Source organism: Podarcis tiliguerta, assembly GCF_965153285.1.
Source record: "Podarcis tiliguerta genome assembly, chromosome: 9".
In the NCBI taxonomy this organism is placed as follows: domain Eukaryota; kingdom Metazoa; phylum Chordata; class Lepidosauria; order Squamata; family Lacertidae; genus Podarcis; species Podarcis tiliguerta.
The window spans coordinates 48,896,567-48,918,060 of record NC_139542.1 but is presented as its reverse complement, the minus strand read 5'-3'; the positions used below and the strand labels follow the sequence as shown (position 1 = coordinate 48,918,060).

At 40.7% G+C, this 21,494-nt stretch overlaps 1 long non-coding RNA gene across 6 annotated transcripts in view; it reads left to right on the top strand.

The window, feature by feature from the left end:
- Nucleotides 1–5,173: 5,173 nt before the first annotated feature.
- Nucleotides 5,174–21,494, top strand: part of LOC310685423 — a 66,954-nt gene continuing 50,633 nt past the window's right edge. For 4 of the 6 annotated variants that reach the window (XR_014515232.1, XR_014515233.1, XR_014515236.1 and 1 more), the window contains exons 1-3: nt 7,624–8,717; nt 9,693–9,865; nt 18,263–18,366. This is a non-coding gene — a long non-coding RNA (uncharacterized lncRNA). Of the gene's footprint in view, nt 5,330–5,561; nt 7,079–7,623; nt 8,718–9,692; nt 9,866–18,262; nt 18,367–21,494 lie in introns of those variants that run through there. The other 2 variants (XR_014515234.1, XR_014515235.1) reach the window with 2 other exon arrangements.

Sequence of the window (21,494 nt, the reverse complement as noted above, 5' to 3'; positions counted from 1 at the left end):
GACAGGTTGCCCAAGACTGAACACTCATCAGCCCTACTTGCCAGGCAGAACTACATTTTATGTTTGACTATTTTAAATTTATATCCCACCCTTCTTGCCTAAAGAACACATTAATTCTTCTCGTAAAGAGGAGAGGAGTACAAAAAAGGTAATAATAATAATAATTTATTATTTGTACCCCAACCATCTGGCTGGGTTTCCCCAGCCACTCTGGGTGGCTTCCAACAAAGATGAAAAATACACTAAAATGTCACATATTAAAAACTTCTCTGAACAGGGCTGCCTTCAGATGTCTTCTGAATGTCAGGTAGTTGTTTATCGCTTTGACATCTGATGGGAGGGCGTTCCACAGGGCGGGCGCCACTACCGAGAAGTAGACTTCTTCAAGTGAATTACTGGCTACGCAGATGAATATTGATCTGAGATGTTCAGTTTCTGGGACCCAAGATGTAAGCTTTCTTTATAGGAGGCTACCTCCTGAGAGCTGGAGAAAATGTATTTGGCAAAAAATGGGGAGCTTGATCAAAAGGTCTTTAAAGGGGTAAGGATAAATTACCTATAAGGGTAAATCCAAATGCAAGCACTAAAAATAGGAATTTGCTACAGAAGAAACTGGGAGACGTATGGGGGTAGCTGGAAACCTTATACAGTACTAAAGTAACAGGTGAGTCTGTAGAAAAGAGTATCTAAGGATTTAAATGTATCCCAGTGTGCAGAGTACAGATAATAAACATAATGAACTTCTAGTATTGGAAGATACATTCAACTTGACAGGTGTAACAGACTTGGTGAGATGACTTCAATAATTAGAATTTAGGAACTGAAGGCTCTAACTTGTTCCAAAATAACAGATGCAACAGAAAGAAATGTGGAGGTAGCATTTCATGTCAAAAATGTGCACACTGGCACAGACATTCAAGAGAGTGAAATGCTGTAGCAAATGAGGCCAGTGAGCAACAAAAAGGACTTTTCTAGGTATGTTCAATACAAAAGGAAGATAAAGGGAATGGTAGTCCTACTGTTCAGTAAGGATGTTGAAATATTCATAGATAGGAATTCCTATTCTCCCAAACTGGGAACCACAGTGTTCCATATTTGGGGGGGGGGGGGAGGGGCAAGCAAACTGCCTTAAAAGGCTTGAGCATGTTCAGTGACCACAGAATGCTGAATATAATGGACTAGTGGTGAACGACTTGCTGACTGAAACAGTGAACATTGTGCAATATTCTGTTAAAGTTCCTCACAAAAGTCTTTTAGGACTTACCACCCCATGTGCTAAGACTAGACCTATGCTCTTTTTAAAGTTACTTTTGAAGCCAAGGGTTCTAGGGAAGGTTAAAAAATACAACATTTTAGGAGTTGTTTGAATCCTCTAGGGACCAAAACCATCTAGATCAGATGAAATACTCAAAGCCATCAGAGATGATGCAGGTGAGCTCATTACCTACCAGCAAGAGAAGACAAAATCTGCTGCAAAAGAACTCAGCAAAATATTTTAAGGGGTAAAAGAATTAAGCCTTTGTGTTAACAATATAGCAAGTGAAGCCACTGTTCATGTGGGGTTGTTCACTCCTTAGTTACTGAATTGCTATAGCCAGCCAGAATACTTGCTTTCTAACCTTCTGCCAGCACATTTTAATGTTTAAAGCCTCACTTCCTACTGAACAATATTTCAGTTTATAGCTGCTCAGACAAGATTTCGAAGATTTGTTTTCCCATATGTGCTCCCTGTCCAGTTTTTTTCTGTCTCCTGCTCCTCCTCTTGCTGTTGATTGCTAACAACTGTAGCACATAACAGAAGCATTCATTGTTACAGCTTTTGTTTTCAGGTGACAAATTCCTCGTCTGTTGCTGCAATAGCAAAACTCTTGCTATCTAAATGTCCTTTGGGGATGACTATGAAGCCAACAGTTTGGAGTGTTCATTGCACTGAGGCCCACAGACCACTGATATAACCTAGTATCCATTTGCTACTATATGAAGCTGTCTTTAGGGATCTGCTGGCACTTAGATATTATTTGAAAATATTAAATCTACCAGGGCAAGATGGTGCCTAGGAGCACAACACAAATTAAGCCATTGTTTAAACTGTACTGAAATATTGTGGGTTGTTCATAGATTTAAAAACCACTCCGAAAGACTTGTCACGTACTCCATTCTACTCTATTTTTCTCCTTTCTTCTCCTTTAAAGCATCATATACTCGTCAATATTTTACACTTGTTTTATATTGAAAGGATCAAGGGGTTCATGTTGAACTATGGAATTTGATTACTTGTTCTGTCTTTGGAAATTTTTAAAAGCATGAAATCACTACAGACTAGAAACTGCAGGGTTGTTTCTATTCAGATTTATAAATGAACACATTTTGTTCCATCATAATATCTCCATCCACAAATTCTAAAATTTCAGTATTTTACATTTGTGGTAATGGGTGCTGTTGCCAGACTCAAGTAAGGCAGGCAATAGTGTGCCACCCAAAAGGTGGTGTGGTGTGGTGTGGTGTGGTGTGGTGTGGTGTGGTGTGGTGTGGTGTGTGTGTGTGTAGCTGAGCCACAGCCCCAGCTTGTCCTGTGGCATCCCATAACATAGTTGCTAAGCGGCTGAAAAGCATTCTCCCAATGATCCTCTCAGGACTTTGTCCCGATGGTAGGACTGGAACCACTGTAACAGATTGCCCTCAATTCCCATTTTCTGGAGCAGATCCAGGAGGACACCATGGTCAATGGTATCAAAAGGCAATGAGCTATCAGGAAGCAGCGGTAAGGTCACACTCCCCCTGTCCATCGGGGTGACCAAGACTGGCTCATTCCCATGCCCAGGCATGGACCTGAATTGGAATGGATCTACAGAGAGTTGATTGCAGATGATATACTTGTGGGAGACATTGCTAATTCTCAGCTTTTAGAAAAATTCACTAGCTGCTTGGCTGCTGTGCTAAACATACTGCAAGTATAACATTATTTACATTTTTTTATTTCTACTAGTTAATATCCTGCTGACTAATCCAGAGGGTTCTCACAGTGGCTTACAAATAGAATAAAAAAAACCCACATATAAAACAAATTAAAACAGCAGTCATAAAACACTAAAGCAGCATAAATATAAATCCAACCGAAGTCAATAAAACCTGACTCAAACTCAGCAGCGCAAAAACCTTCCTGAATAAAATAGAACCCCCCACCACCACACACACTATCATGATTATTTGATGCTCGAGCTCTGGACTCATGATCATTTTTTTTATTTTTTATTTTTAAGCAGGCACTGTTCAAACTGTTAAATATTGTACTGGGAATAATGTTAGTGCTTGCAATAAAATAAATAAATTGTATTGTAATTACTTTCATGACATGGTGCTGCAGAGTCATGGTGGGAAAATGCCGCATCATGATGTGCAGCTGCAAAGCATCACAGCTGGGGCTGAATCTTATCGGCGCTTGTTAGTGTTTTGTAAGCAATTAAAATAACAACCAGTAGTCTAAATAAAATGGTTATCTCCAACGTACTGTTCACACTGTTTTAGAGCATTTTCTATTCATATTTGGCAATAGCCTTGGAATCACAGTTCACATCAGACAACTGCTGTACACCATTGTTTCTTGGAGACGGATGGTGTTAAACAGGAATCAACAGAGCCATTAATGCACAATGGTGATAATAATTCTTAGTTTTATATATATATAATGTTAGCATGTTCATAGTGCAACACAAATATGTTGTGTTGGTTTAAAAAACATTTACAGTGATACCTCGGGTTACAGCTGCTTCAGGTTACAGACTCTGTTAACCCAGAAATAGTACCTCGGGTTAAGAACTTTGCTTCAGGATGAGAACAGAAATTGTCCTCCAGTGGTGCGGCAGCAGCAGGAGGCCCCACTAACTAAAGTGGTACCTCAGGTTAAGAACAGTTTCAGGTTAAGAACGGACCTCCAGAATGAATTAAGTTCTTAACCCTAGGTACCACTGTAAATATATTTCTGAAGCAAAAAAGATTACGGCATATACCAGCAGCAGCTCTAAAAGATGTCCAAAGCCATAATGTACAGTGACCAGTGGTAACACATCTTACAACAGCCTTTCTTATATTAGTACTGTACCAGCCTGTAGTATGCCACCATTCACAACAGATGGTGGACTGTTTTCCAACTGTAATTTTGCCCTGTTGTCCCCACACAATTCATGTACTTTTATTTATGGCTTATTATTATTATTACTTTATTTGTTGAATTTACATACCACCCTACTTTTAACCATCGTGTAACAGAAAAAAACAAGGGAGACTTGCCATAAAACATTGTGGTTCATCCTCACTCCCAATCAGAGGTACCCTTGTAAGGACTCAAGAAGACTGGATTTTACCTTATTATAGACTACTCCACTATAGTGAGGTGTATTTCTATTAAAATTACAGCAATTATTCCTAATATATGCACACATATACACAACATGAAAAATTTGTGCAAATGAGCACTATATTTCACCTGCCTTTTTTGGTGATGCAGACGTGGCTACTTTATTCATCATATAGTCGCCTTCACAAGTTACCCACATCAAGGGCAGATGTGCAGAACAAGTAGCAGGCTAGACCCCATTTCTTGTTGTACACATGACTGTCCTCCAAGTGCACAAGATATGAAGGGAGATATTGTCATGCAGCCATGAAAGGTGCTAGAGACCTAGCCAGGAAAAGGTATCAACACTTGCCAGTCCTGATTGAATAATAATGTTTGAGTCAGCCAGCATAATATTTACACACACCCCAAACTATTATAGACACACAGTGCTAATATCCATGATATAATCAGTTAATTAAATAGGATGGAGGATGAAACCTGGGCTCTAGATCCCTGCCCCCTGTGTAGCCCCCTACCAAAATGCCAGAATTTATAGCAATTTGTCATTCTGAACTCATACACTTAAATGGAGCTGTCATACAAAGAAGAAAAGGCACAATTCAAAGAGCAGGCCCTTCCTTTCCTCAAGATTTTGGCTATTTTAGAACAACAACAACAACTAATAATAATAATAATAATAAATTTATATCCCGCCCATCTGGCTGGGTTTCCCCAGCCACTCTGGGCGGCTTACAACATATAAAACAACAAAACATCAAACATTAAAAAACAAGATATCCTATACAAGCAACAAACAAACCAATAAGTCAATAAAAACCAATAGCAATAATAACAATATTTTAGCCAGAGCCAAAAGATTTCTCCTCAGAGAGCAGAATGCTAGAATGATCTAAGGCCATTTTGCTGCTTCAGGTTTGACCTAAGATGATTATATCCGAAAACAACCACCAAATTGATTCCTAAGACGAGAATGTCAGTATTTGAATATGGTTAATATGTGAATTGAGCCTGAAGAGGTAAAGCCCAGTTGCAATTTAATGAGAAACAATTGTGTTGCGATATTTGTTATAAAGAAAAAGAAAAAGGGATGCAATTGTAATTTGGGAAGCGGTGTATGTGTTGTGAATCCATCTTGAAAACACTGGCTGTGCTAGCTAGAATAGAGACACTTCCTCTCAGAGGGCAGCCCACAATAATGGTATGTGGCTTTTTAAATATGCCTCACATAGTGTTGTTACAGGGCCAAACTGTAAAAAAACCACTTACGACATAGAATTTAGCTATGTATCTTTTTATTTTTATGTGTTTGTGTGTGGTGTTTTTACTGAGAAGGCAGCACACAGAGCAGGGACACTTATCACCTCATACTAAGTCCCAGGCCTCTTCTGTACTATACATTTAAGGGAATACTATAGCACTTTTAACAATCATGGCTTCCCACAAAGAATCCTGTGGTTTATTAAGGGTGCTGAGAGTTGTTAGGAGACCGTTTTCCCCCTCACAAAGCAACCATTGCCAGAGGGCTTTAACAATCAACCCCTCCTCACTGGGAACTCTGGAAATTTTAACTCTGAGACTGGGATAGAGATCTCCTAACAACTTTCAGCACCTCTAACTAACTACAGTTCAAATGATTCTTTGGGATAAGCCACGACTGTTCAAAGTTTCCTGCCTCTTGGATCCTGCAGAAGAGCAGCAGCTGCAGACTGAGAACTGCCATTTTGATATGCTGGAATTGTGGGCCAGCAGGAATCTGGCCCATCAATTTATTATCTGCCCTTTACCATAAGCAGTGTGCAGTGTTAGAAACTGAGATATGAAAGCTAGGAGCTAAATGACACCTTAAACCTAGGTTATGGATGCAACAAGAGAATGTCTTGGCATGCTTTTTTATAACAAGAATACAAAGCTGAAAATGAATGAACTGTAGCCCAAATATTATGTTAATTTTTCACATGGTCTAGTCCTTCCCCTGCCCACCCCCCTAATATTCTTAAGAGGGTCTCTTCTCCAGTCTTCAGAGAGTGGCTGGAAGTGGGGAGGCAGAAAAAGGTCCTCCTTTCCTTCCACTCTGCAGTTTTAATCTGAAATCTCAGGCGCCCGGAGCTTAGAAACTGCTCTCGCTAATGAAATTTCCTGTCGCAAAATGTACCTAGAACAATGGGAGTTGACCATACAGTCCCACTGACCATAAGGTCCCAGGGCAGATTACAGCAATAAAATATACAATTATAAACTAAATAAAACAGTTACAAATGCAAAATAAGGAAAGGGTAAAAACTATTGTTACAAGGTGCACCTTATGGCGGCCTGATCCCTCTAATATAGTTGTCAGAGAACCGCTATTATTGTTGAATGGTCACCATCTGTTCTGCTGATGGCATGTTAACATTAAAGTGAAGATTAAGAAATTGCAAAGTGGGCATATGCTGTACCTAAAACTGAGCTAGTTCCCCTTCAAATGAGAGACCTTCTATAAAACCTAACATTTGGAATGGGGAAAAACTATTCTAAAGTTAGAATACAATAGAAAACCTTTCTTTGTATGCAGTTTTTTTTAATAAAAAAAAAACTTTTCTGCTGCCCTCCCACTCCTCTTTGAGTAAGCTGTTAAAGTGAATGGAAATAACTTTAGCAATGTACCAGGAACCATCACTTGCAGAAAGTCTGCAGGGAGAGGCCTGCATTATCAGCTGCATTGTGAAGAAAGCAGACTTGTAGGTAAGCAGCCATTAAAGTATCTTTCTTTTGGCAATCGCTGCAAATCCTTTCAGAATAAAATATGGGAACAAAAGCGCCCTTTCAAAAGCTCTGGTGCTCTTTTAGTTCCACAAAAGAGCCAGCATGGTGGTGTTCTGCACCAATTGAGCATTATGTTATTTCTTAGATGCCCCCCCCCCCTTCTCTGTATTTTGAACATTTTAAATGTTCCCTTTAGGGAACTGTTAGCAACTGTTCAAGCCTTAGCATCTATTATCGTGCATTGATTGGTTATACCTATGTAGAATATCTAATCCTATTTAGACCAGATCTTGGAGACCTCTCACTGGCATTGTTTCTCAGCCACTCTGAGTTGCAACCTGGAGGGCTTGGCCTTGCATTGACTTTTTGCCACCTCTTTCATCTCAGCTAGATTCAACCATCTATTTAAGCCTTCTTAAAACTAACCATTTGATTATCTGCATTTAGAAGCTGCTTGCTGCTCAAGTTATCAATAGAGTTGATTTACATGAAAATATGGATTGGATGTGAGTTTTAGCTAAATGTGCAGACATACGGCCTAATGTGTGTTGAGGCGAGAACAGGTGCAGTGATTAGTGCAGTGGAGACTCTGAAACCCAGGGGTGAATGCACTCTCTCTTTAGATTCTCTCCAGGCTGCACCTCTCCATTGTCCTGCTCTGTGCTCTGCTTCAATGCTTTTGCCAGGCTGACATGTTTCCTCGAACTGTGATATGCCTCTTGCTTTCCTGGACAGGGGGATAGATTTGTGCTTGTGTTATTGTGTGCGTGTAGAAACATCAGACTTCTGCTGAGAGTGGGATCTGAAGTTGCAACGACAGTTCCAACTTCTTTCAGTCACCTCTGAAAGAAGGTTAACGGGGCAATGTGCCGCACAGTGGAACAATTGGGAGGCCAGGTGATTCAGCACCCTGGCATCTGTTTCAGCGATGCAAAGCTTTTCAGGCCTGGTGGCATGCATCTATCATTTCAGGGCAATGAGGCCTGATTACAGGATAGCTATAGGGGCTTGTGTGATTGCTTGTAGATGTGAGTGTTTGGTGGCAAGACGGCGAGGAGAGGCTGACTCAGATGGCAGAAAAAGGAATTGGGTTGGATTCTTAGTCTAAACTGGAACAAGGGTACCCGGGTAAAACGGTCTGGGGGGGGAGGAGTTTTGTCTGAAGGCCTAGATGGGGGCTAATGGGCCATATAACTCCCTCAATGGTGTCCTGGTGGGTTTGGCCTATTTGATCCTGCGTCATGGGGGGAATCCTTTATCTCTGGATTGACCCCGGTGGAGTAATCAACCAGCAAACGGGTTAGTTGGGTCAGGATCCATACCCAATGCCTATGCCAAAGCCTACTGGCATCTATAACCAATAAAGTTGTGGCCATTTTGATCCCAAGTTGTTGTGCAATGTCTTTAGTGCTGCTTTCACACCCTTTGCCCCTGGTAAGCCCTGCACCTGGGTCCTCAAGGTTGCTCATGAAGGAATGTGGCCTTTGGGCAGAAAAAGAGTCCTCACCCCCATGTAGAACAATCTGAGCTCCTTAGAGGAGGACTGAGATATATAATATCTACCAGCACCAATGAGACATAGATTGAATTCCTACTCCCTCACCTCTGGATTTTACAGGTGAGTGTAGTCACACAGAAAGTAAACCTGTTAGAGCAGACTGAGCTAGAGATCTATATTAGTAGTGAAACCTGTACCTTTTATTTTGCTATATTGCTATGCTAACCTAGTCCACACATTAAGAAGGGAAGCAAGGGGTTAGAATAACTGATGACTTATAGCTTTCCTAGCTTTGATTTAATTTATTTAAGAGATTTCCTACCGCCCTGCACCATAAGGTTCCACGCTGGCTTGCAGCAATATGATCGTACAAGGGAAGGGACATTTCTCTGGGATGCAAATATGCTTGCGTAAAAAGTAAAAAGATACGGTGAAACAGAGCAACAGGTTTGTTCTGAAATGGCAGTTGTTTTGGAGCTTTCTAATGAAAGAAAGAGAAGGGAAGTATGTGAAAAATGAAACCAACCATTTTGTGTGAAAACTCTGTGGCAAGTTCAAACAAAACTGGCCTGCACAAAGGGTGGCAGGGACCTCATTAACACATTTGTCTCAGACCTCGAAAAAAAACCCCTTAAGACAGCCTTAGAACTGCTGTTCATTTTGAAATAGTCACTTACGTAACGAAAGCAAGCAGACACACACTTCATTATCTTCTTGCTGATTTGGAGCAGCAGGTGGCTTAGGCTCGCTGTGGAGCAGCAATTTTTATATTGCTCCTCAGCAAATAACTTGGCATTAAGAGTTTTATGCTGCACCGAGAAGTAACATTAGCATTAGCATTAATGAATGCTAATAGGGCACTTTGCCCTGAGAAAACTGCCTATTTGCATTCATGTAGCCAAGTACAAGGTCAGTGCACATAATGTCCAGGATTGTGACAGAAACTAGTAAATTAAAAGCTGAGCCAGAAACAGTTCTACACTTGTCTTTAAGTGCACTGCAGTCATGCAAAGTCAGAAAGAGAGAAGCGTCTAGCCCTACTTGCGGGCACAATATATACATATATATCTCTTTACCTTCCTTTTTTTCTTTTAGGTCACAGTCCTAGCATATTGTAACATTTTGAGGTGGATTTCCTAGCTCTCCAGATGGAATTGAAATATTAGCTACCCACATTTACAGAAGTGTGAGAGACACCAGATCATATGCTCAGATCATTCAATTTCTCTTAAGGCAGAGAATACAGCCTTGGCTGCAATATCCATCAGGTATATGCACTCACCTGTGATTAACCTTACTTGGCCATTAAATGTCACAATTCTTGAGTACACATGAAGCTGAAAGAATATACATTTGTCAGTAAAAAGGTGACTGAATGAAAGACGTGAAATGACATTTTTCGTGGGGGTGGGAGTTGTATCTTGACTGTGAAGGAAAATTGCTTTTTCTGTAAATCTTAGGCCTAACGGAATAAAACACACATTTCTTTCCAGTTGGGAAGCCATTCTCATCGACATAATGAAGGCATTGTAAAGCTGTGACTTTTTGCAAACTCTGAGAGAAAACCAATCTGCAATCTTGACAGATATGATCTTTTCCAAGATGCGCTATTCATTTACAGCAGCAGGAGACCTCAGTTAATTTACGAGGGGGACAGCAGACAGTGAACTCTCCAGCTCAGCCTAGGTGGCAATGTCCCAGCCCCGAATTTATGTTCTGGTTATTTTTAATTTTTTTTAAAAAAAGATTTATATTAAGCTTTTCTTTCATTCCAAGAGTACATTAAAATTCTAATGGAAAGCCATTTGTATGCATTTGTTGGGCTGCTATTTATTGCCCAGCAAAGAAAAAGGAAAGGAGTTGGGGGGAGGGAAGTTTCAAAAGTTTGCAAACAGTAAAGTTTTAAAGATGGAAACTAGTATAGAAGATGCAGGGGTAGGAAGTGAGAATCTAGCAGGAAAATATCTGCTGTGACCTGCTAAAATGGTCATCATGCTGTGAGTAATAGTTTGGAAGTGCTGTCCCCAGAGCCTGAGCAACAGTAGCCAATGCCATTTTAGGCAGCTGCTATCAGAGTGATTTCCATTCTGCAATAAAGTGACAGAAATGGCCTAGTCTAAAGGCTCATTCACACACCAAAGTTTGTTACACACTGAGTGCAATTTCAAGGAATGACCTCCACGTGTGAATGAGTCATCACCACACATTTATTCATTAGGTTTATATCCAGCCTTTCAGCCATCTGGGCATTGCACTTAATAGACCCAGATCTGCTTAGCTTCCATAAGGTTATTACATCATTTGTCTTCGCTTCAAGCCATGCCCTGGACAGTAGCACAAATAGTACTTCCATATAATACTTTTTAGCGGGATCATCAAGTGGTGATAAGAAATTGTGTACCTGTGAAACAATCCTAAGTGATAAGGAACAAAAATTCTATCTTTCCCAAATATGATTGACATATGTTTGCAACAGGAACAGGAAACCTGATTTTAATAAATTGTATTAAATTAAAGTAACTCGTTTTTATTTGTAATAATTTTTTTTTGGGGGGTGGAATATTTTTTTAAAAATCAGCAGCAGTCAGGGATGTCGGGATTGTGGCCTTCACATTTTACAATCCTCCTAGTACTCATCTTCATAGCAACTCCATTAAATTTGTGATTCTTATTTTCCCATTTGGCCCTTGGAAAATGGAAGGCTTTGTCATGTGTTATAGTTCCAAGGAATATATTGCTATGAGCTTGGTGTGGGGGGAAGTAGGCTGTATGCAGAGACCCTCCTAATCGCTGGATCCAGCAAGTGTTATATTTTAAGGCAGGCTAGCTTCCTGTTGAGGTGGTCGCCTGGGCGATGGGCCATTAAGGGAACCAAGGAAGTGGATCTGTGTGAGATGGCAAATGGAAGGACAAAAGGCCAGAGTAGAGAGTTGAGTGATGTGAGCCAGAAACTGGAAGAAAAAGCAGCAAGCTGGAAAGAGTGTCAAAGCAGCGTTTGATTTCGGCTGGGATCCAAGGCTGTGGGACCCCTGGAATCTCAGACTGCTTGAAGATTGGAGTGCTGCAGATTTGCCTTCTATGGGTGTTGGCATTCAAAACTCATATGCGGCTTTGTGGCTTTTTATTCTTATGTATATGTAGAATCATAGAATCATAGAATCATAGAATCATAGAGTTGGAAGAGACCACAAGGGTCATCGAGTCCAACCCCCTGCCAAGCAGGAAACACCATCAGAGCACTCCTGACATATGGTTGTCAAGCCTCTGCTTAAAGACCTCCAAAGAAGGAGACTCCACCACACTCCTTGGCAGCAAATTCCACTGTCGAACAGCTCTTACTGTCAGGAAGTTCTTCCTAATGTTTAGGTGGAATCTTCTTTCTTGTAGTTTGGATCCATTGCTCCGTGTCCGCTTCTCTGGAGCAGCAGAAAACAACCTTTCTCCCTCCTCTATGTGACATCCTTTTATATATTTGAACATGGCTATCATATCACCCCTTAACCTCCTCTTCTCCAGGCTAAACATGCCCAGCTCCCTTAGCCGATCCTCATAAGGCATTGTTTCCAGGCCTTTGACCATTTTGGTTGCCCTCCTCTGTACACGTTCTAGTTTGTCAGTGTCCTTCTTGTACTGTGGTGCCCAGAACTGGACACAGTACTCCAGGTGAGGTCTGACCAGAGCAGAATACAGTGGCACTATAACTTCCCTTGATCTAGATGCTATACTCCTATTGATGCAGCCCAGAATATGTAATGGAAATGGTGTTGGAAGCTGAGATGGATATTAGACCCTTCCCTAGGTTTGTTTCCATGATGTGTACAAAGAAACAAACATACTTTAAACATTACATTTAAAGAGGTACATGTTGTAGCTTAGCAACATTTTGACAAACATAACGTGTGCACCACTAGCTTAGGTGGGTTTTTTTAAAGGGCCAGACAAATTCATAAGTTTAGGTTTTATAAAGATATATTAGCTGTGGAAGTTCCATGTTCAGTGACAGTATCTCAGTACTAGTTGCTTGAGACAAATAGGGACACCATTATCTCCATGCCTCCTTTGTGAGCTCCCGGTGTTGACTTTTTCTGTGGTTTTGGAAACTGATCTGGTGATGCAGTGTCCAGGCTGCTGCTTGTCAGCTCTTGCGATTTTATGGCAAATGAAAATTCTAATTTCTGAGACACTGAGAGCTGTGCTGTGTGATCCTTCATGAGATTTCTGGACCTTCCTCTCTTAAAAATATCCCTTGATTGGATAGCTCAGCATCTTGGACCAAGAGGGGATTTGACTGAGCTTGAATTGTAGATCATGTTCATGTAGAACAGGCACTTCCAACTCCCAAGAGACTGTGATTGGCAAGGATCTACCCATTGTCATTGGAGGGAGGAGGAGCGTGCGTGGAGTTTAGGGGAGGATTGCCTGGAGTTGTTGAGCTTTTTGGGGGAGGATTCACCAGAGTTGAGCTTTTTTGTATGTACACGTACATACATGGCCAAAGACATTTTGATACCTAAGGCAGAAAACCTAACTAGCATGTGCTATGGCAGTAAAAGCGTAACAACACATATGGTTTGCTTCCATTTAATGATATCCCAAAATCAGCTGCCTGAGCCAGGCAGCTTTGTCTAATGGAAAGGTCGACCCATGATGCATTCAAGTTTCTCAGTACATAGATAGGATCCCTTTTGGGCTTCAAATCCCAGACAAGCCATGCCTAGAAATGGGTGGCTGGTTATACCTGTGGTGTAATAGTGCCAGATTCAAACCCTGGCATCGCAGTGACACCACAATGAAGCTATGTTTTAGGTAGGGCTGGTGAAGATTCCTCCACCCTGAACCGTTAGAGAGCTGCTGCTTATGTAAGAGGGCTCAGTGGTCTGACTCAATACAAGGCAGCTTTCTCTGTTCCTATGAATTACAAGTAAACATTAACAAGAACCTCAGAATTAAAATCATTCAATAAGTGGGTGGGTTGTATTCAGAAATTCAGAATTTCTCACCGAGTGAGAAAATGGAATTTATTTTCATCCTTCAGTTTGGACTCCTTAAAGAATACATTTTACCCCCCCCCGCCCCCACCCCAAACCACCACCGGTCACTCTAAGCTGTTAAAAAATCTTTGTGTTCCAACAGAGTAGTCCCTCTCTCTTATTCTGCTGGTCCTTTTCTTTAGAAATGACTTTTGACAAAGGGCTTAGTAACAGGATGGTTAATTTTCTGTTTGTATTCTGAACACTATTTGACAATAGAAAAAGTTAGAAAACAGATATTGGAGGGGGAGGAGGCAAAAAGAGAGTGTATACAGTGATACCTCAGGTTAAGTACTTAATTCATTCCGGAGGTCCGTTCTTAACCTGAAACTGTTCTTAACCTGAAGCACCACTTTAGCTAATGGGGCCTCCCGCTGCTGCCACGCCGCCGGAGCACAATTTCTCTTCTCATCCTGAAGCAAAGTTCTTAACCTGAAGCACTATTTCTGGGTTAGCGGAGTCTATAACATGAAGCGTATGTAACCTGAAGCATATGTAACCTGAGGTACCACTGTATGTTCTTCAGGCAGATGTGTCTCTGTTGGCAACATAGATAAAAATCTCTGTTACTGCGGGGAACAGGAGATGGGAACTGGTTTATCCACTGTTGAGATGGATAGATATAAAATATTTGATTAAAAGTATTGCTAATTATTATAGCTCTGCTATCCAACCATTTCCTTGTCAGTAATTTTGTTACACTTTAATAGTCAGTCAATGACTCTTTTCATTTGCTCTTGAGGCATTAGTGAGTCTGGCTCTGATAATGCGTTACCTAATCTTATCTATCTATCTGGGATTTTTATGAAACCTGCACATAAAACCCTGGAAAGTGCTTAACTGTGTCTCTTCATAGATTAAAGCAATGTCCTTCGTCTTTCCTGTACCAATTTAAGTCAAGTGAGTGGCCTTGCTGCAATTTGGAATAGACTTGTGTGAAGTCCAGAAGTAATCCTCATGTAGGGTGTGCAAAATTGGACTTTTTGTACTTAAGGGAAGGACAAAAGACATGGGGGGGGGGAAATCTTTTGAGTTTAGACTTCTCAACATCTGAAGAAATTACAGTATGTTTTGGAGCATTTGCCTGTTATTTCCAAAACCAGGGAACATTGGGAGGGGGGTGCTTGTTCACTTTTTAAATTTGTATGTGTACCATTGTGCAAAGTGCAGTAGTTAATATTGTCTCATCTGCTAGGTGTGGTGTAGTGGTTAAAAGCGGTAGACTCCTAATCTGGGGAACCGGGTTCGCGTCTCCGCTCCTCCACATACAGCTGCTGGGTGACCTTGGGCTAGTCTTTGAAGTCTCTCAGCCCCACTCACCTCACAGAGTGTTTGTTGTGGGGGAGGAAGGGAAAGGAGAATGTTAGCCGCTTTGAGACTCCTGAAGGGGAGTGAAAGGCGGGATATCAAATCCAAACTCTTCTTCTTCTCTTTTAGGAGGCTGTCCTTAAAGACTTTTTCAAATACAAGAGCTGTTCAAAAATCTTACCTTATAGGTGTGGTCTAGCGTCTATTTGGAGTGTTGCAGGCACAACTGAAGAAGCTGTGTGTTTGTCCAATAAAGACTCTTTTCTCTCCTGTAAACCACATTTGATGTGTATGCAAACAAAAAATAGGCCCCTCTGGATTTGAAAGTTCTTTCGCAGGATAGCAGTGGGTTGTTTCCAAAGTGATACTCAGTCAGGATAATATTTTCTAGATGCAACGTGGAAAGCGTTTATTTAAGGGCTGGTGTGAAAGAATGTGTGTTTTAAACCTTTTACAAATGCTGTTACTGCCTTCAGGATGCAGTTTGCAAATCTAAGGCTGAAATCACACATGCATTTTCAGGTGGTTTAATTATTTTTCCCCACATAAGTTAATTCATCTTATCACTGTTCAAGTTACGCATCCCCCTCTTTAAATGTCACAACCCCTCCAGCTAGTGTGTTCTGGCCCGTACTGCCCTGTAACTCTTTTCAGATGCAATTCCATCGTGACCTAATGGACCTCCTTACTGACAGTGTGAGAATGGATTTCTTTCTGAATTATTTGCCCACCAAGCCCACTGAAGTCACATCATCATCGTTTCTAATGAAACTGACAAAGTAAGGTGAAAGACCTGTCAGTTTTACTTAATGATTTTCTTCCTTTCCCCTACACTCCCTCCCAAATTCTGGCGAAATTCTTCTCATTTGGTGTCTTGTGCATTTTGAAAATTAGAGCGTGCCCCAGTGGTGGACCACATGAATCCCCTTCTGAAGAGGAAAAAAACAACAAATCATGCTGGTGAAATAGATTAAGCTTCCTTTGACCTTGCCTCACCAGAGAGAGGACACAATGTTGATGGGGGACCCTCAACAGTTCCCAGGATTCTTTTGGGGGAAGCCATGACTGTTAAAGCAGTGTAAGAGTGCTTTAAATGTATGGTGTAGATTGTTAGTTATTGGTTTTGCTGTGACAATCTCCTACATGTTTTCTGTTTCAGTCTGTGTGTCTTCTATTTCATTCTCCTCTTTTACCCCCCACTCTTGTTTTATGCAAATTGTTTTCCATTCTGATGTGGACAGTAAGTGTGAGCAGTAGGTTCTTCTCTCTCTAATTGGAAGAACCGGAAAAGAAGCAATTCTGTGAGGTGAAAAGCATGTTTTTGAAAGCTTGGTTGTTGATTCTGTTTTAGAAAGAGAGAGAATGAGTCAGGGTCACCTTTATGCTATCGCCATTGGCTTCTGCTTTGTGGAAGCATCTCTCTGCTAATGTGAATTATGCTTTCTGAGGGCCCTGGTTACTGGGAAGTATTTCCCACAGAGTAGTGCGCATAATGCTCAGTGCTTTATTTTAATTATTAAAATGCAATACTGCAAAATAATCATTACTGTATTGCTTCAGAAACACTTACCAAAGATGTGGTCCTGGCAAAGTAAGTTCCATTCACTCACTTTAATGGATGGTTGCTGTAACCGGGGGGGGGGGGCAGTGAGAGGAAGACTGCAGTTCAGGCCAAGCTGAGCTTTTGGTGGGAGGGCACAATATTGATTTGACTATTGATTCTGCACAGAACATTTTTGCTTTCTATTTTTCAGAACAAAATCCCCACCTTCCTCTTGACAGATCAGATGTCACTTTATTTTTCTTTACTTGAAATAATACCGAATGCAGGTTGTTGACAGCTTTAAGCTTTTGCACAGTCAGCATGACAGGGAGGAATGGCATAGACATGAGCAAAAGTCAAATGGTCTCCCAGGAGCTCCAACCCATTAAAGCAATTGCTGGGAGAGAAAATGAATGCTCAAAACATCTGCAGCTTCCCTTAGCTTCAGTTTACAGTCTGGTCTAAAAGTTTTGTTTTGAACCCTTATGCTTTATTAAGTGTCCCTAACCCATGTTGGGAACTAGGTTTGAATGTGGTAAGAAAATGTTTCCTGTTGCTCCAATCGAAACTAAATTCTGTGCTCAGATCTGTACAACTTGTTCTCAGATCTGTACAAGTTGTGTCCCATCAAGTCTTTCACAGCAGTGCAGGAGCTCAGTGAACCTTCTGTTTTTGCTGTCTGCCTGCAACTTAAAAAATATGGTAGGATAGTGGTACCTCGGGTTACAGACGCTTCAGGTTGCAGACTCCTCTAACTCAGAAATAGTACCTCAGGTTAAGAACTTTGCTTCAGGATGAGAACAGAAATCGTGCTCCGGTGGTGCAGCAGCAGCGGGAGGCCCCATTAGCTAAAGTGGTACCTCAGGTTAAGAACAGTTTCAGGTTAAGAACGGACCTCCAGAACGAGTTAAGTTCTTAACCCGAGGTACCACTGTACATTTGCCACAATGTACAGCTAGTAGGCTGTATTCAATGTGACTTGCATAATCATCAATTCTTCAATGACAAATCTGATGTGTGTGTCCCAGAATATGGAGAGGGGCACAATATAGCCATTGGTATGAGAATTATGGACATAAGGGGGAAGGAAATAGCCTCTGTGGCACTCTCAGAGGGAAAGGGAGATTCACAGGGTGAGACACAGAAGGTTAGTGTCTCAAGGCCAGTGTTACCATGATGTAGAAATTTCTGTAGATCTGGGAAATGCCATTCTTGAAAATTAGCTGAAATGTTAACCTATGTGCAGAGTGCAGGATTCACTTGTCTGCAAGCAGCAGATCATAATAAAATATTATTGTGTTAAGTGTGGACCAGTGTTGTAGGTCACATCCCATAATCTATTGATAAATGTTTTGTATGTAAGTTTCTGTATCTAATCTTGGCATAATATGTGGCAGAACAGCCTCAGAAATGTGGAGGAGGCTGCACAATTCTGTGACCCCTTTCCCAATTGCTTCCATTTGCCATTATTTCTGCTGGTAACTTCTTTCACTCTTCAAATATGAGTCTACTCTGTACCATGTTGCTACAATCCATGGATAGTAAATTCTGAATAAGGATGTTGAGTACTGTGTGGAAAAATAAATGGCATCTAAATAAATTGCACCAAGTATATTGTAAATGTACTCCGTTTATAATATGATACTGTGCAAGTGGTTTGTGTGAACTATCTCTTTTTCAGCACTGTTTGAATGAGCTGCTATGTTAGAAAGTAAGTGATAACCTCTTGAGCCATTTTTATTATTGACCAATATTATTTCTGATTGTTTATTTCATCTACATAGGAGCAAACTGATCTATGCAATCTTCAAATGGTTAAATGAGCATACACCTTCCCTTTGATGAAAGCGAATTGTGCAGCATGCCAGCTTGACAACATAATGAACAGGTAAGAAACCTGTTTGCATTATATATTTAGAATATTGTCATTGTTAGCAGACATCACTTGTGAATAATTCATCTCCAATGATGAAACATATTTTGGAAGGTATTCCTGAGCAGCTACTTGTTCACTTTAAAGTAGCCTCTGTGTGCCCTTTTCTCCTAGGTTGCCACTTTTCTAAATGGGCAAAGAATGCATCTATTTAACAACTCTGTAATAGATAGAAACCACCAGATGACTTCTCTGCATCATGGAGATACAGTGATGGGAAGAGGTTTACCTGTTGAGGCCCACCTGTCATACAGCTGTTAAAGGCATGGAAAAACCCGTGTCAGTTAAAAAGATAAGGACTGGTGCCAGTAGTTTTAAATTCATTGAACAAAACATCACAGCTTCCCTCAAGATTGTGGGGGCATCCTGTTCACTGAGCACACAAAGTGTTGTGCACCTTGACATATGCAGCGCTTCATCCACATAGCTCATTTGCTGCTATTGTAATTGTTATGTGAATAATATTTGTGTCATAATATTACAGGTCACTCCCCTGCATACCTGCAGTTTGGTATGTTTTTTATAAAAATAATATTTGGAATGGATTCTTGTGCAAAGAATTAGAGAAGAGGAATAGGGTTTATGCCCATAGCAATGTCTCACTAACCTATGAACCTGTATTTCTTAAAAAATTAAAGAAATAGGAACATACATTTATTTGCTTCAAAAATACACTGCCCTAACAAGGTCCCCAAAGTGGTTTACATAAAAGAAGAAAATAAAGCCAAACAAAAAACTAAAACTAAAACATTAGAACCAAAATGGAAGAGAGTTAAAATAACCTTCAGTCATATATTAAAAGCCACATGGACTGCTTTCACTGCCTGTCTAAATCAAGGATGAGGCTAGTCTCATAATGGCTCTCAGACTTTTGCTTTCAAAAATGAATTTACAGGATTTTTGCACAGAGGATAAATATTGGCTGAGGCATATGTGGACTGATCTACCAGACATGACATGTGTAACTAGTGTGTATATTTTAGGCCTGCTTGATTTTTATACTATATATACACGACTGACCTCAGTACTAAACATAGATAGATCAAATTCTGTAACCTGACTTTAAATAATGAATTCATGTTTCCTATAAAAGTGATCTTACTATACCTGACCCCTGTAGGTCTTATTGGGAGATGATAAAAAAAGAAGACGAGTCTGTCATGAGTTTCAGCAGTTTTATATTCATGTACAGTTTCCCTATTCTGATTCTGCTTGATGTGGAAGCTGAATAACGAAATGTAATTAAACTAATCCACATAACGGAGCAGTGTCTCCTTAGGTTTGAATAAAGAGGTTGTAAAAAGGCAGCTTTAGCCTCAAGTGTTCCTGCTCTTGCCTGTAGACCACGGGCGTTTTTCTGACTTTGCCCTCCCCACCAATCTGTGTAGGACAGAAGAACAACTGTTACACACTAAGCTTTTCCATCTGAATGAAAAGGTCTCTCTGCCACTGCTGTTCGTTTTGTATTGTTTTAAAATTTATCTTCAGTTATATTTTGTATTGTTTTAAAAATCATTTGCAGCTGTTTTTATTTTATGTAATTCTATAGGTCAGGGCTGAGAACTCTTTCACCCTCTAGATGCTACTGGACTACAACTCCCATCTTGCCTAGCCATTGGCTATTCTGGCTGGGCTGATGAAAATTGGAATTCAACAACATCTAGAAGGCCAAAGTTTTCCCAGCCCTGCTTTAGATGTAGGTCCCTTCATGGGATGTGAAGATCTAGAGAGAAGGAAAATAAGTCCAAAAGGAATGTATGAAACCATGAGAGAGAGAGAGAGAGAGAGAGAGAGAGAGAAAGAGAGAGAGAGGGAGAGGGAGAGGGAGAGAATTAATATACTTTCCCCTCCCATCCCTGGGAAAGCAATGCACAATGTGGAACATTCAAGGACTATTTGTGTTAAACTGTATTGATTGCTTTGTGAGTAAAAATACAGTTGACGCCAGCACCCCCCTCCTTTCCTCAGCCGCACTGGATCACTCCTCCTTGGAGTGTTCCCATGACAATCATGGTTTGTGTTTTTATTAGTTCGATTTACTCAATAAATAAATGGAAAAAATAAAACAACATGATTATCAGGGAGTGAATAGCTACAACATTTGCAGACTCCAGCAATAAGCAACCTTTAGCTTAAGTGACCACTTAAATGTAACACTGATGATATTTCCAGGAAAATTTTGCCTGACCTTTGCTTAGACCTTTCTCTGCTGTAAACATTGGGTCACAAAAAAATTGCTTGTCCTTGTTCTGCTGTATATAAGCTGCCCTAGAATACTCGGCTCCTTATAGGGATGTTGATACACTTAGCAATCTTTGCTTTATGTTTATATAGTAAAACCTATTTGTAGAGCCATAGTGTGACCTGCTGCTCTCCCATGGATGGTTAACTCAATAATCTAGGTGTCTGCAATTTCACACTTAATTTTAGTTTTGACATGTGGCATATAACTCAGCACTCTTGGAGCAGAGGCCCTTCAAAACCCAGGTTTGGCTCAATTTGTTAGCTATGAAAGAGTGATCCGGAAATGGAGTTTGTCATGTCTGCTCACAAACAACAATACTTGCCTAAAGTATTGCACATACAGTGATACCTTGGTTTGCAACCGTTTTGGATTACAACCACAGCAAACCCTGAAGTGTATGTCCCTTTTTTTTGGATTACAACCAATTTTTGGGGGGAGGCTCCATCGGCAAAAGTGCACCTTGGGTTACAACCTTTTTTGGTTTACAACCAGACCTCCGGAATGGATTATGGTTGTAAACCAAGGTATCACTGTAGTACGTAGTCCAAAACCACTCTTATTGTGAGGATTCTTGTAAAATCCAGAAACTGCAGCACCATGTCCATGCAGAAGGTCTCAGGTTCAATCCCTGGCTTTTCTGGGTAAACGCTGCCTGAAATCTTAGAGTGCTGCTGGCCAGTCAGTGTAGCCTAAATTCTAAGTTTGAGAGACCAATGGCCTGACTTGGTGTAAGGCAGTTTCCTATGTTCCATGTGTGAGATGGGCTTCTACTTGACTCTAGTTCTCATCTTTGGATCATGCAGTTCTAAACTCCTACTCTGTGACTCTAAGATAAGGT